A 13,113-nucleotide genomic window follows, 5' to 3' on the forward strand; every position below is an offset into this window, starting at 1 on the left:
AAAAAAAAAAAGAAAATGCAGTTATAAGTGGTAAAGGGATAAGAGACATTATAATCAGAAGAAAACAGGTAAAATCATCTCTATTTATAGAAAATTTTGTTACATTTTGCAAAACCTAGAAGAGTCCATGGGAAAACTTCCATAAAAAATAACAATTATATTACGAAGTATAAAATTAAAGTAGAATTCAATAGAATTCATATATGCAAATAATAATCAGAAGATATAATGAAAGATAGAACCCTCATTACAGTAGCAAAAATAAAATACAATAAAATTCCCAACCATAAATCTAACAAGAAATGTGCAAAACATAGATGAGGAAAATTATGAAATGCTCCTAAAAAGATACTAAACTAGGAAGACATACCATACTACCTTGAGATGGAAGTCTGAAGATTCAAAGATGTAAATTCTCCCTAAGTTTGCTTATAAGAAGCTTAGGATGCAATCAGTAAACATGCCATGAGGTTTGGTTTTGGGTTTGTTTGGTTTTTTTTTTAAGCTAGATAGATTAGTTATAAACATTATGGTTAAAAATGAATAACCAGGAAAACCCTAAAAAAAGAATAACAATATGTGGGAAGTTATCTTCAAGATATGAAAACATTATGAAGCTCCTATAATTAAAGCAGTGTGGTATTGGCTTATGAATAGACTGGCAGACAAATAGAACAGAACAGAACAGAACAGAAAACAGAAATAGCTCAAGTGCCTATGAAACTTAGTATATAATGAAGGCAACAGCTCAACTCAGCAGGGAAAAGATAGACTTTTTTTTATAAATGGTGATAGAACAACTGGATAGCCATATGGAAAAAGATAAATTTGGATCCATTCCTCACACCATATACTGGTACAATTTGTAAAAAGATCAGACATCCAAGTGTAAAAAAAACAAAATCATATAAACATTTCAGAAAAAAAGAGTGAATTTCTTTATAACCTTAGATGATGGAAGACATTTCTAAGTATGACTAAAATACCAGAAACAATAAAAGATTAATAACATTAATTTTTAAATTTTATATCATAAGGAAAGTCAAAAAAAAATGACAAAGTGCAGGGGAAAATATATGCAACTTATACCTCAAATGAAAAGCTAATATGCCTAATATGTAGTCCTCTTAAAAACTGAGATCAAAATCCAGCAGAAAAGTGAGGAAAAGGTGTGATGTAATACCAACAACCATTAAATATATGAAAATATCACTAGTGTTTCTCATTATTAGAGAAATGCTAATTATAACTATACTTAAAAACTGTTCCTAGGTTAAAAAATTAAAATTTCTGAGAATATACTATGTTAGAGAGACAAAAGAAAGTAAGCATTCCCATTTATTGCTGAGGGGAAAAACAAATGTTAATTCTTCCAAAAAGATTCACAGATTCAATATAATCCCAGTCAAAATCTCAGCAGGTTGTTTTGTAGGAATTTACAAGCTGATCCTAAAATTCATATGGAAACTCAAAGGACCTAAAATAGCCAAAACTCTTTTGCAAAAGGTGAATGAAGTTAAAGGATTTATACTGACTGATTTCAAGAACAGTAAACTAAACTCTGTGGTATTGGCATCAAGATAGACAAGTAAAAAAAAAAAAAAGATAAACAAGTAGACAAAGGGAACAAAAAATAAAGAACAGAAACAACTGATTTTTAACAAAGGTAAAAGAACAATCACTGGACAGCTATGTGTAAACAAACACACACACATACACCAGAAAGCCACTTTGGTCCATATCTCAACTGTATACAAAAATTAACTCAATATGGATTATACACGCAAATGTAAAAACCTATAAAACTTCCAAAATATAGGAGAAAATCCTTGTGATCTTTTTTAAGCAACAAGTTCTTGGATACAACAACAAAGCTACAGTTCATAAAAGAAAAAAGTGATGAGTTGGACTTCTGAAAATTAAGATCTCTGTTAATTGAATGAAAAGATAAGCCATGGACTATCTAAAAATTCATATTCAGTAAACGACTTGAATTCAGAATATATATAAACATATATATATATATAAAGACCCCTGAGATCTCAGGAATAAGAAATAACCTACTTTTTAAAAATTTTTATTTAAATTCAATTAAGTTAACATATAGTGTATTATTAGTTTCAGAGGTAGAGTTTAGTGATTCATCAGTTGCATATAACACCCAGTGCTCATTACATCAAGTGCCCTCCTCCTTAATGCCCATCACCCAATTGTCCCATCCCCCCACCCACCTCCCCTCCAGTAACCCTCAGCTTGTTTCCTATAGTTAAGGGTCTCTTATGATTTGCCTCCCCTGCTGTTTCTATCTTATTTTATTTTTCCTTCCCTTCCCCTATGTTCATCTGTTTTGTTTCTTAAATTCCACAAATGAGTGAAATTATATTATTTGTCATTCTCTGACTGGCTTATCTGGCTTAGCATAATACCTTCTAGTTCCAAACACATCATTGCAAATGCAAGATTTCATTCTTTTTGATGGCTGAGTAATATTCCATTGTATATAGCTACCACATCTTCTTTATCCATTCATCTGTCGATGGACATCTCGGGTCTTTCCACAGTTTGGCTATTGTGGACATTGCCGCTATAAACATTGGGGTGCAGCTATAAACATTGGGGTGCAGGTGCCCTTTCTAATCACTATGTTTATATCCTTTGGATAAACACCTAATAGTGCAATTCCTAGGTCATAGGGTAGTTCTATTTTTAACTTTTTGAGGAACTTCCATACTGTTTTCCATAGTGGCTTTACCAGTTTGCATTCCCACCAACAATGTAAGAATGTTCCCCTTTCTCCGTATCCTTGCCAACATCTGTTGTTTCCTGACTTGTTAATTTTAGCCATTCTGACCAGTGTGAGGTGATATCTCACTGTGGTTTTTGATTTGTATTTCCCTGATGCCGAGTGATATGGAGCATTTTTTCATGTGTCTGTTAGCCATTTGTATATCTTCTTTGGAGAAATGTCTGTTCATCTCTTCTGCCCATTTCTTGACTGAATTATTTGTTTTTTGGGGGTTGAGTTTAGTAAGTTCTTTATATTTTGGATATTAGCCCTTTATCTAATATATCATTTGGAAAGATCTTCTCCCATTCCATAGGTTGCCTTTTAGTTTTGTTATTTCCATTGCTGTGCAAAAGCTTTTTATTACTGATGAAGTCCCAATGGTTCATTTTTGCTTTTGTTTCTCTTGCCTCTGGAGATGTGTCTAGCAAGAAGTTGCTGTGGCTAAGGTCAAAGAGGTTGCTGCGTGTGTTCTCCTCTGGGATTTTGATGGATTCCTGTCTCACATTTGGGTCTTTCATCCATTTTGAATTTATTTTTGTGTATAGTGTAAGAAAGTGGTCCAGTCTCATTCTTCTGCATGTGGTTAACCTACTTTAAAATGGACAAATAGGGGCACCTGGGTGGCTCAGTCATTAAGCGTCTGCCTTCAGCTCAGGTCATGATCCCAGGATCCTGGGATCGAACCCCGCCTCGGGCTCCCTGCTTGGCGGGAAGCCTGCTTCTCTCTCTCCCACTTACCCTGCTTGTGTTCTCTCTCTGGCTGTCTCTCTCCATCAAATAAATAAATAAAATCTTTAAATAAATAAATAAAAATAAAATAAAATGGGCAAATAGGTTGGATAAACACTTCACAAAAAAAAATATATGGATGACAAATGATCACATGAAAAGATACTCAACACCATTATTTATTAGGGAAATGCAGATTAAAACCACAATGAGATACCACTATATACCTATTTAAATGTCTTCAGTTAAAAAGTGGGCCATACCAAGTGTTAGTGAGGATGTGGGGGGCTAAAAATCTTAAACAATACTGGTGAAAGTGTAAAATGGTACAACCACTTTGGAAAATATTCTGGCACTTTCTTAAAAAGTTAAATATATACCTATCATGTGACTTAACCATTCCACTTCTATTTATTACCCAAGAGAAATGAAAGGATATGTCCATACAATGACTTGTACATGAATGTTTATAATAGATTTGTTTGCAATAGCCATAAACTGACAGCAATCCAAATGCCCATCAACAGGTGAATGGACAAACATATGGTAGTATATCCATACAATGGAATACTACTCAGTAATAAAAAGTAATTATCATAGATGTAACAAGATGGAAGAATCTCAAAATACTTATACTGAGTAATAGATAGCAGACAAAAATGATTACATACTGTACCATTCTATTTATATAAAAATCTTGAGAATGAAAACAGAAGAGTGACAGAAAGCAAATTAGTGGTTACCTCAAAAGCAGTAAAGGAATGGAAGAAGGCAGGAGGGAGAGACAAGATTGTGGTGGTGGCTTCATGAGTATATACATATATCAAAATTTATCAAAATCAACACTTTAAACATTGTAGTTAATTGTATGTCAATTATATCTTCTTAAACTCTTTTTAAAAAATGAAAATAGATAAATAAACAAATATATGTCTATTGAATTGAAAATACTTATAATTCTGGCACCTTCAGGCTTCAAGTGTTCTGTGCATCAACCAAATGGAGGAAGGGGTAATATAAGCATGGGGTGAAGCCAGAAGATCAGGAAACCCAAAATGTTGACAGAGCCAAAGCTGCAATGGGTTTGTTATGTTTTCTTTCTCACTCATACTCTTTCACATTGCTGTTCTTCTGACCTCAAGAAGAACAGTAAGAGAGCTCTTAAATAGGACACAGCACTAACCATAAAAGGCAAAACTTCATCAAAATTAAGAACATCTGCCATCGAAAGATATCATTAATAATAAGCAAGGCATAGTTTGGGAGAAGATAGATATAGAGAGAGATAGATTGAGATAAAGATCTGGTTATGCATTATATATGTATATGTTACTGATATATATTACACATACATGCCCATATACATAATACACATACATATACATACACTTACACATATATGTACTTACAGGTAGAATTTTTAATTCCTTCAAATGAATAGGAAAAGCAGCTAACAACCCTATTTTTCAAATGGTCAAAAGACTTGAATAATTACTTCATGGAAGAAGATATTGAAACAGCCAATACACACATTAATGGGTGCTCAACATCAGGAAAATAAAAATGAAAACAAAAGACATTTTGCTTACACACACCAGAATGGATAAAATACAAATACTAAGTGTCAATAAGGATGTGGAGCAATTGGAACTCTTGGACATTGTTGATAGCTGTGCAAACTGACTCAAATATTTTTGAAAACACTTTGGCAGTATTTATAAAAGCTAAACATATGCCTACTCTATTATCCAGCAAATCCACTTCTAAGTATATATCCAAAAGAAGCTTTTGCATACTTCAATCAAAATGCATGTTAAAAAATATTTATAGAATCTTTATTAACCATAGGGCTAAAACTTAAACTATCTGTTCATTAATAGACTAAATAATTATATAGTCTCATAACAGAATAACACACAACAATAAAAAAATAATATATCCACATATGCAATACTATAGATAATTATCACAGGCTTTATGCTTAGGAAAAGAAGTCAGAAACAACAGAGTACATGTTTATGTGAAGTTCAAATATAGGCAAAATTAACCTATGATAATGAAAGTCAGAATAGTGGATACCTCGAGGTGGGGGAAGGGGTTGGGGGGGGGATGAGGGCAGATAGTATTTACTGGAAAGGAGCAAAAGGAGCCTTCTAAAGTGGATGTAAATGTTTTACATTGTTATCTAGGCTGTGGTTACATATACATATGCAAAAATTCAATGAGCTATATACTTAAGATTTGCACACTTTGCTGTATGAAATTTAGGCTACAAAAAATTTTAAAGGAGGTTTTCTGTTTTTCTTTCATTACCTACATTGTACTGCATACCCAATATATATACCCAATACACCAACCCACACCTAAATTCTAGGTCCCCTAAATTCAGGTATCTATTCAGTCCCATCTAAAGTACAATCTTCCCCCATGTGTTTCTTATTTTCATTGCAGCAACATTGACCATAATCAAAAGGCAAAATTAAACACTTATCCAAACTTTCCTTATTTCCCACTAGAACAGAACTTTCCTAGAGAAAAGTTCAAAAGTCAAAATAGTTCCCCAGCACTTCACTTATCTTTCTTCCCAAAGAAATCTTACCACCAATGGTGACTTTACACCAAAAAAAAAAAATTGTTATTTTGATTTTTTTTATATAATGCTTTATTTCCCATTACTAAATACTGTAGATTTATGAACTTATCCTGAGATCACCACACCTTCCCCATGTGCCCCATTATTAGAATATGATGGCTATCTGCAATGCCTGAAAATTCAGTAGCACTTGCCTCTACTAATAAGCAGAACCTTGGTGCTGCCCTGATAACCAAATATGTCCCCACAACTACCTGGTGCTCTGTTACATCCTCCACACCAGTGTCATTTAGTAAAAATATAATGCAAGCCACATATGTAATTCTCAACCTTCTAGTAGACACATGAAAAAAACTAAACAGATAAATTCATTTTAATAATAAATTTTATTTAACGTAATATATCCAAATGTTATTTATGTGTGTAATCAACATAGTAATATATCCAAATGTTATTTATGTGTGTAATCAACATAAAAAGCTGTCAATGAGATATCTTATATTATTTTTCATATTAATCCTTCAAAGATCCAGTGTGTATTTTACAATTATATTCCACACTTATAGTGTGTCTCAGTTTTAATACTCAGTGCCATACACAGCTAGGGACTGCCATATTGGATAGTGTAGCTCCCAATTATCTTGGACCACAGCCAAGGTAACCCTTGCAATAAGACTCCAAATCCTTTCTCTGTTAGTCTTGAAATAACATATGACATCTCCACCACATGTCTTTACACCCCATAAAATTAAATTTCTCTCCTCTGGAAGTTCTAATTCACTAAACTATGTCTGTAGGGCTCCACCCACCAAGTCAGTGGACACCATACTTGCCTCTCTGAAATCTAACATACTTTCTACTTACACACTACAAAATTCATCAAACACTGATCTTGTCATCTTGCCAAGACCAACTCAACAAAATTTTTCACCTCCTACTCTCTTGCAAAATGTGATATATTAAAATTATCCTGTGAAAAGTGCATGAAATTACTGTGAATATATTCATAACTTAAATGTGCTAGGTCAACCAACATGTGAAATGAAATCTTCCAAGAAAGAAATGAGGCAAGAAAACATGGCATAGGGGAAAACAAACTGGATTAGGATTCAAGCAAGGATTTCAGTCCCAGCTCTGGCACCAGGTAGTTTTATGTTCTTGGGAAGCATACGAATGTTCTGACTCTGCAAAGTGTGATGTATTATATAAAGGCACTAGATCAAACGATTCCTAAGCCCCATTCAATGTTGAATACTCTATAATTATAGCAATTATTTTTCATAAAATAAAAAAGAAAGAATTGGGGGATTTGGATAAGGAAGAACAATCCATTTGGGAAAGAAAGTTAAAATTTCCTCTGCCATATAGTATATAAAGAAAGCACTGGAGCTTGGATACCTCATTGAAAAAAGTAACAATAACAATAAATAATAGTAATAAAAACACTATAATATAAAAATTCCTTGGATCTCTTATCTCAATTTCTAATATTTTTTCAAGAGATGGTAATTCTGCTCAAGGTTTTCCTCAGGGCAAATTTGATATCCTTATTCCTCAGACTATAGATTAATGGGTTGAACATTGGCACAACATTAGTGTAGAACAAGGAAGACACTTTCCTGTGGTCAAGGGGCAAAATAGAAGGTGGTTTAAGGTACGTAAAACTCCTGACCCAAAGAAGAGAGAAACAGCAATTATGTGAGAGCTGCAAGTACTAAAGGCTTTGGACCTGCCTTCAGTGGAACTAATACGGAAAATGCTGGAAATAATGAAACCATAAGAGATAAAATGGCAACAATGGGCACCCCAATGTCAATGGTCACAACAATAAAGACAACTAGTACATTTATATAAGAGCTGTTGCAGGAGAGCTCAAGGAGGGGAATGATATCACACATATAGTGATTGACAAGGTTGTCAGCACAAAACGTCAAAAATAATATATTTCCTGTATATGCCACAGCCTCAAACACCCCCATCCCATAACCTCCCAACAAAAGGAGTAAACACACCTGAGGAGACATGGTGACTGTGTACAGCAGTGGTTTACAGATGGCGACATAGCGGTCATATGCCATCGCTGACAGGATGTAGGATTCAGAAAAGACAAAAAATAAAAAAGAAAGAAAGAAAAAGAGCTGAGTCATACACCCTGCATAGGAAATGATGTTCTTCTTGGAGACAAAACTCATTAGCATTTTGGGGATGATGGCAGTAGAGAAACTAAAATCTATGAAGGACAAGTTGAAGAGGAAAAAGTACATGGGAATATGAAAGTGAGAATTCAGCCCAATCAGGGTTATCAGGCCCAGGTTCCCCACGACTGTGACCACATAGAAACCTAGAAACAGGAAGAAGAGGGGCATCTGGAGTTCTGGCTCATCTGTTAAGCCTGCGAGGACAAAATCTGTCACAGAGGAGACATTATCTGCAGCCATTGTCCTCTAGGAGGGTCTGTAAGGGAAAAAGAAATAAGTCACTAGACAGAGAGAAGGCTACACACCATGGAAGTGCAGGGAGTAACGGAGAAGACAAGGATAGGAACATTTACTGAGTACTATGGGATAGGCTCTGTTCTAAATGCTGTGTGGCATTATGATTATCCCCATTTCACAGATGAGGACGCTGCACCTAAGTGACTTGCACAAGTCCCAATGCTGTTAAGTTACAGTAGAAGGTGAACTCGGGTGGTCTGGCTCCTGGGGTTTGAGGTTTTACCCCCTCTGCTACAGGACAGACCAGGTCAGGCAGGCACTCACCCTCCTTCTGCTTGGAGTCACAATGCTGTTCTCCACTAGCTCTCATCCATCTCTTTCATGGACACTCAAACGGCCCTGGTGAACAGAAAGTGACAACTCAGAGCTCAGACCCTCTGCTTCCGCTTCTCTACTTTGAGGATCAAAACTCTAATTGTCTTGCTGAGCTGAAGAACTTGATCTGATTGTAGCTTTGGCCCAAGTCTCTTGTCCAAATTCTAGGCATGAGACAGCATCCTTTCCTAATGCCCATGATAACACGAGACTAAAGAGTTTTATTCTGGATTGGAGATCTCAGTGATGTAGTTACAGAGACTCCCTCAGGATCGCTGCTCCAGAGACCCTCCCCTCTAAGGAAGACGAAAGGTTTGTGTAAGCCCTTGATAATGCTTGATGTGGTTTTTAATGACCTGTGGTTACATTTTTCACTGTGATTACATCTTTTTAAGCTATTAATTATACCAAAGCACCATGGGAAAAAATAGTAATTACTACCTTGTATTGAACCCTTACTGTTTATCAAATACTGTATTGATCCAGCACCCTCATATGAAGGATCCAAAGCAATGCATAAAAAATAGTACCTTGTTTATTCCTCACAACAGCCTTATATATTAGACCTATAAATATCCACTTTAAAAGTGAGAAGCACACACAGCTTGTAGGTTCCAGAATCTTGAGTCAAACTATGATCTACCCAACTCCAAACTTCATAGGGGCCAGGGACCTTTCTGAGCTTCTTAAGCAAACACAAGGTATTTAATGTATGTTACTAACAATGCCTAATTTTGTCTCCAGACACCACTCCTGCCTACTACAACTACTGCACACATTGTCAAAATCGTTCTCAGGAAGTGATTTCATTCATACAGAGACTAATAAAGTTTTGCAATGGCAACTTACACTCAATGCCTTTTACCAGGGGCCCTTAATATTAAGGAAGACAGATTTCATACCCAAAAAAGAAATCTTGATTTGGGGTAATTTGAGCTTCAGTGTGCCAGTGGATTAAATAGGTTTTTGGTCCTGGATTCATGGCAAAAGTCCTCTTACAGAAGTTACTAAGTCCAAACACAAAAGCAGAAATCCATCTTCCTCCAGAAAAGTTCTACTAAAATCACTGCACGCACGCCTCTGTGTGTTTGTGTGTGCACACACATCTGTGAGGACTTGCTCACCCCCAGCTAAGACTCAGCAATGACTGCCTCATCTTTTGATTTACACTTAGAATTAACATGTCCCAGAGTAACTCCAGTAATCCTAATCCTTGTTCTCAATCCCACTGCACAAATGCTATAAACAGAAAAAAACAGCTCATTAAAATGAATGAAATTAAGCTCTCCTTGAGAACCAAGTACAGAGAAGTTGAGTGTTCTCTGAAACCTCTAGAGGAATTTTGTTGCTTCAGAGACAGTTGCCATGGCAACCTCATTTCCAAATGTATCTTAAACAGGGCTTCTCTAAAGTCCTGTTACCTGATGACTTGCTCCAGTACAGCAGAGAACAAAAAAGCTGTTTTGCCCTTTCCATTTGTACAGTACTGTTGCCTTTCCAAAACTAGAATCTCTGAAATGGCTTTCTTCTTATATTTGTTTCTAACTTAAACTATACATTATAAATACAACCTTACAGGACATATGAAGATTTACATACAGTAAAATGCCTTTGCATATATGTCTCATGCATGTGCATTGGCTCTCAGACTTCTAGTAGACCATCAAAGTTGCACAAGTATGGTCCCAAATCAATCCTACGTATCATAGGATTCCCAGCTTCAATAAGAAGCACAAACCTGGCCAGAGAGAAGAGATGGCACCTGACTGGCCTCCATGTGAAATAGCTTTGATTAGCTCCTGTGAAAATAGATAGAATTCAACTCATCTTTCAGTACTCATATGTGTCTGTATATTGTTACTGTTAAATTGATTTTTTTCATTGTTCCAGGATGGTTTTTTTATTTTATTTTTTTATTTAAATTCAATTTAGTTAACATATAATATATTATTAGTTTCAGGGGTAGAATTTAGTGATTTATCAGTTGCATATAATACCTACTGCTCATTACATCAAGTGCCCTCCTTAATGCCCATCACTCAGTTACCCCATTGTTAAATTGATTTTAATAAACTTATTTGGCAATGTAATATGTGAGTTCGGGGATACAAAAAACAAACAAACAAAAATAAGCAAACAAACAAAAAACACAAAAAGTAAAGTACATGGTTCGTTGCCAGAAAGAAGCTTATAGTCTAATAGAGGCATCACCTATATAGGCTGTTTTTCCTATCTCTGTCCCGTCATCCCTTCATAGCTCACATTTCCCAGGGTTCATCTCTCAAATTTCCACACTATCTCTACTTCCTTTAATTCTTTTTTCTTTTTTTAATTAAAATTCAATTAGCCAATATATATAATACATCATTAGTTTTTGATGTAGTGTTGAATGATTCATTAGTTGCTTCCTTAAATTCTTGGTGAGCTCCTTCATTTCGTGGCTTCCACAATCCCTCCATATAAATGGCTCTCAAATTTGTGTCTTTATTTCTCCATTCTCTATTAAGTTCCTTTCCTGTGTACCCAACAGGATTTTTTTTCTCTGGATATTTCAAGAGACTGTCCTGTGGTCATCTCTGAACTCATCAAGTACATAAACACATGTTCCTATCTCCAAAAGTAGATGTTCTCTCAACCTCTCCATTATTTATCTGAGTATAACCAATGTGAAGAGGTAGAGAGTAGAATTCATAAATTCTAAGCCTAGTTTTCCTAGGGCAGTCCCACCAGAAATTATTAATAGCTTTCTCTTTCACTCTGAAATATATCCTAGTTGAGTGAGAAGTATTCAGAGCATAAACTCCAGAATCTGGTGGACCTCAGCATAAATCCTAGTTCTGTGTCTTAGTAGCTGTGTGATCTTTCAAAATTTAACTTTTCTGTAAGTTTCTAATTTTTAATCTTAAAATGAGAAAAAGAACCACCCCTCAAAGTGTTATTTTAATGAGTAAATGATGTACCTTCTGGCACAAAGAAGATACAAAAAGCAGTTTCTTAAAATGATTTATTTTTATGTATATTATTCTTAAAGATTTATTACATAAGTAAAATTTATTATTTATTATACTAGTAGTAATAACTGTATCCTTGGCTGAAAGCAGTTTCAGAATGGGCTGGAACAGAAAGAAACCAAAGGCAGGGAAGTCAATTTAAAAGCTTTACATGAGCATGGGGCACCTGGCTGGCTCAGTTGGAAGAACATGTGACTGAATCTTGGGGTTGTGCATTCAATTTCCACATTGGTTGTAGAGACTACCTAAAAATAAATAAAACTTTAAAAAAACACTTTACACAAATAGTCTAAACAAAAAAAGATAAACAGTGCCACATATTATGATATTATGATGAAAAACCAAACAGGATTTCATATCTATATGGCTTGAGAGAGAACAACAGAAAAGCGGCACAAATCAAATTTGGTTGTTTCCAAACCCAACCTGTGACAGAAATGGGAAAATAAGGAGGTGGAAGGATAAAGAGCTGGATTTTAGACAAGATCATCAAATGCTGGTGGGACTTCCAAACAACAACGATCAGAAAGAAGTAGAAAATGGAAAATCAGGGGCACCTGGGTGGCTCAGTTCTTAAGCATTTGCCTTCAGCTCAGGTCATGATCCCAAGATCCTTGGATCAAGCCCTGCATCTGGCTCCCTGATCTGCGGGAAGCCTGCTTCTCCCTCTCCCACTCCCCCTGCTTGTGTTCCCTCTCTCGCTGTTTCTCTGTCAAATAAATAAATAAAATCTTATTAAAAAAAGAGAGAAAATGGAAAATCAGAGACAATAAAAGAGATTGAGATATAAATTGTGGGATCACCTGAATAGAGGAGATCACAGAAAAAATAGGAAAATGGCTTCAAGGAGTTGTGTTTAAAGACAGAATAGTTAGGGGTAATGTTTGAACCTTTCAAAAATGCCAAAAGATAAAGGAAGAAAGAAATTGGCCAACAAAAATGTCAAAAAAAGCAAGCATAGCAGTTAAGAGCAAGAACTGGGGGACGCCTAGGTGGTTAGTCAGTTTAGCTTCCAGACTCTTGGTTTGTCTCAGGTCTTGATCTCAGGGTTGTGAGATTGAGCCCTGAGTTGGGCTCCGTGGCCAGCAGGGAATCTGCTTGAAGATTCTCTCCCTCTGCCCCTTCCCCCCACTCTCTCTCACACTCTCTTTCTCTCTCCCAAATAAATAAATAGATATTTTT

General features: G+C 35.5%; 1 pseudogene; it reads right to left on the reverse strand.

The window, feature by feature from the left end:
- Positions 1–4,921: 4,921 nt before the first annotated feature.
- Positions 4,922–10,797, reverse strand: LOC118013350 (annotated as a pseudogene).
- Positions 10,798–13,113: the final 2,316 nt, after the last annotated feature.

This window comes from Mirounga leonina, unplaced genomic scaffold (genome assembly GCF_011800145.1).
Source record: "Mirounga leonina isolate KUSES-001 unplaced genomic scaffold, KU_Mleo_1.0 Mir_153, whole genome shotgun sequence".
Lineage (NCBI taxonomy): Eukaryota > Metazoa > Chordata > Mammalia > Carnivora > Phocidae > Mirounga > Mirounga leonina.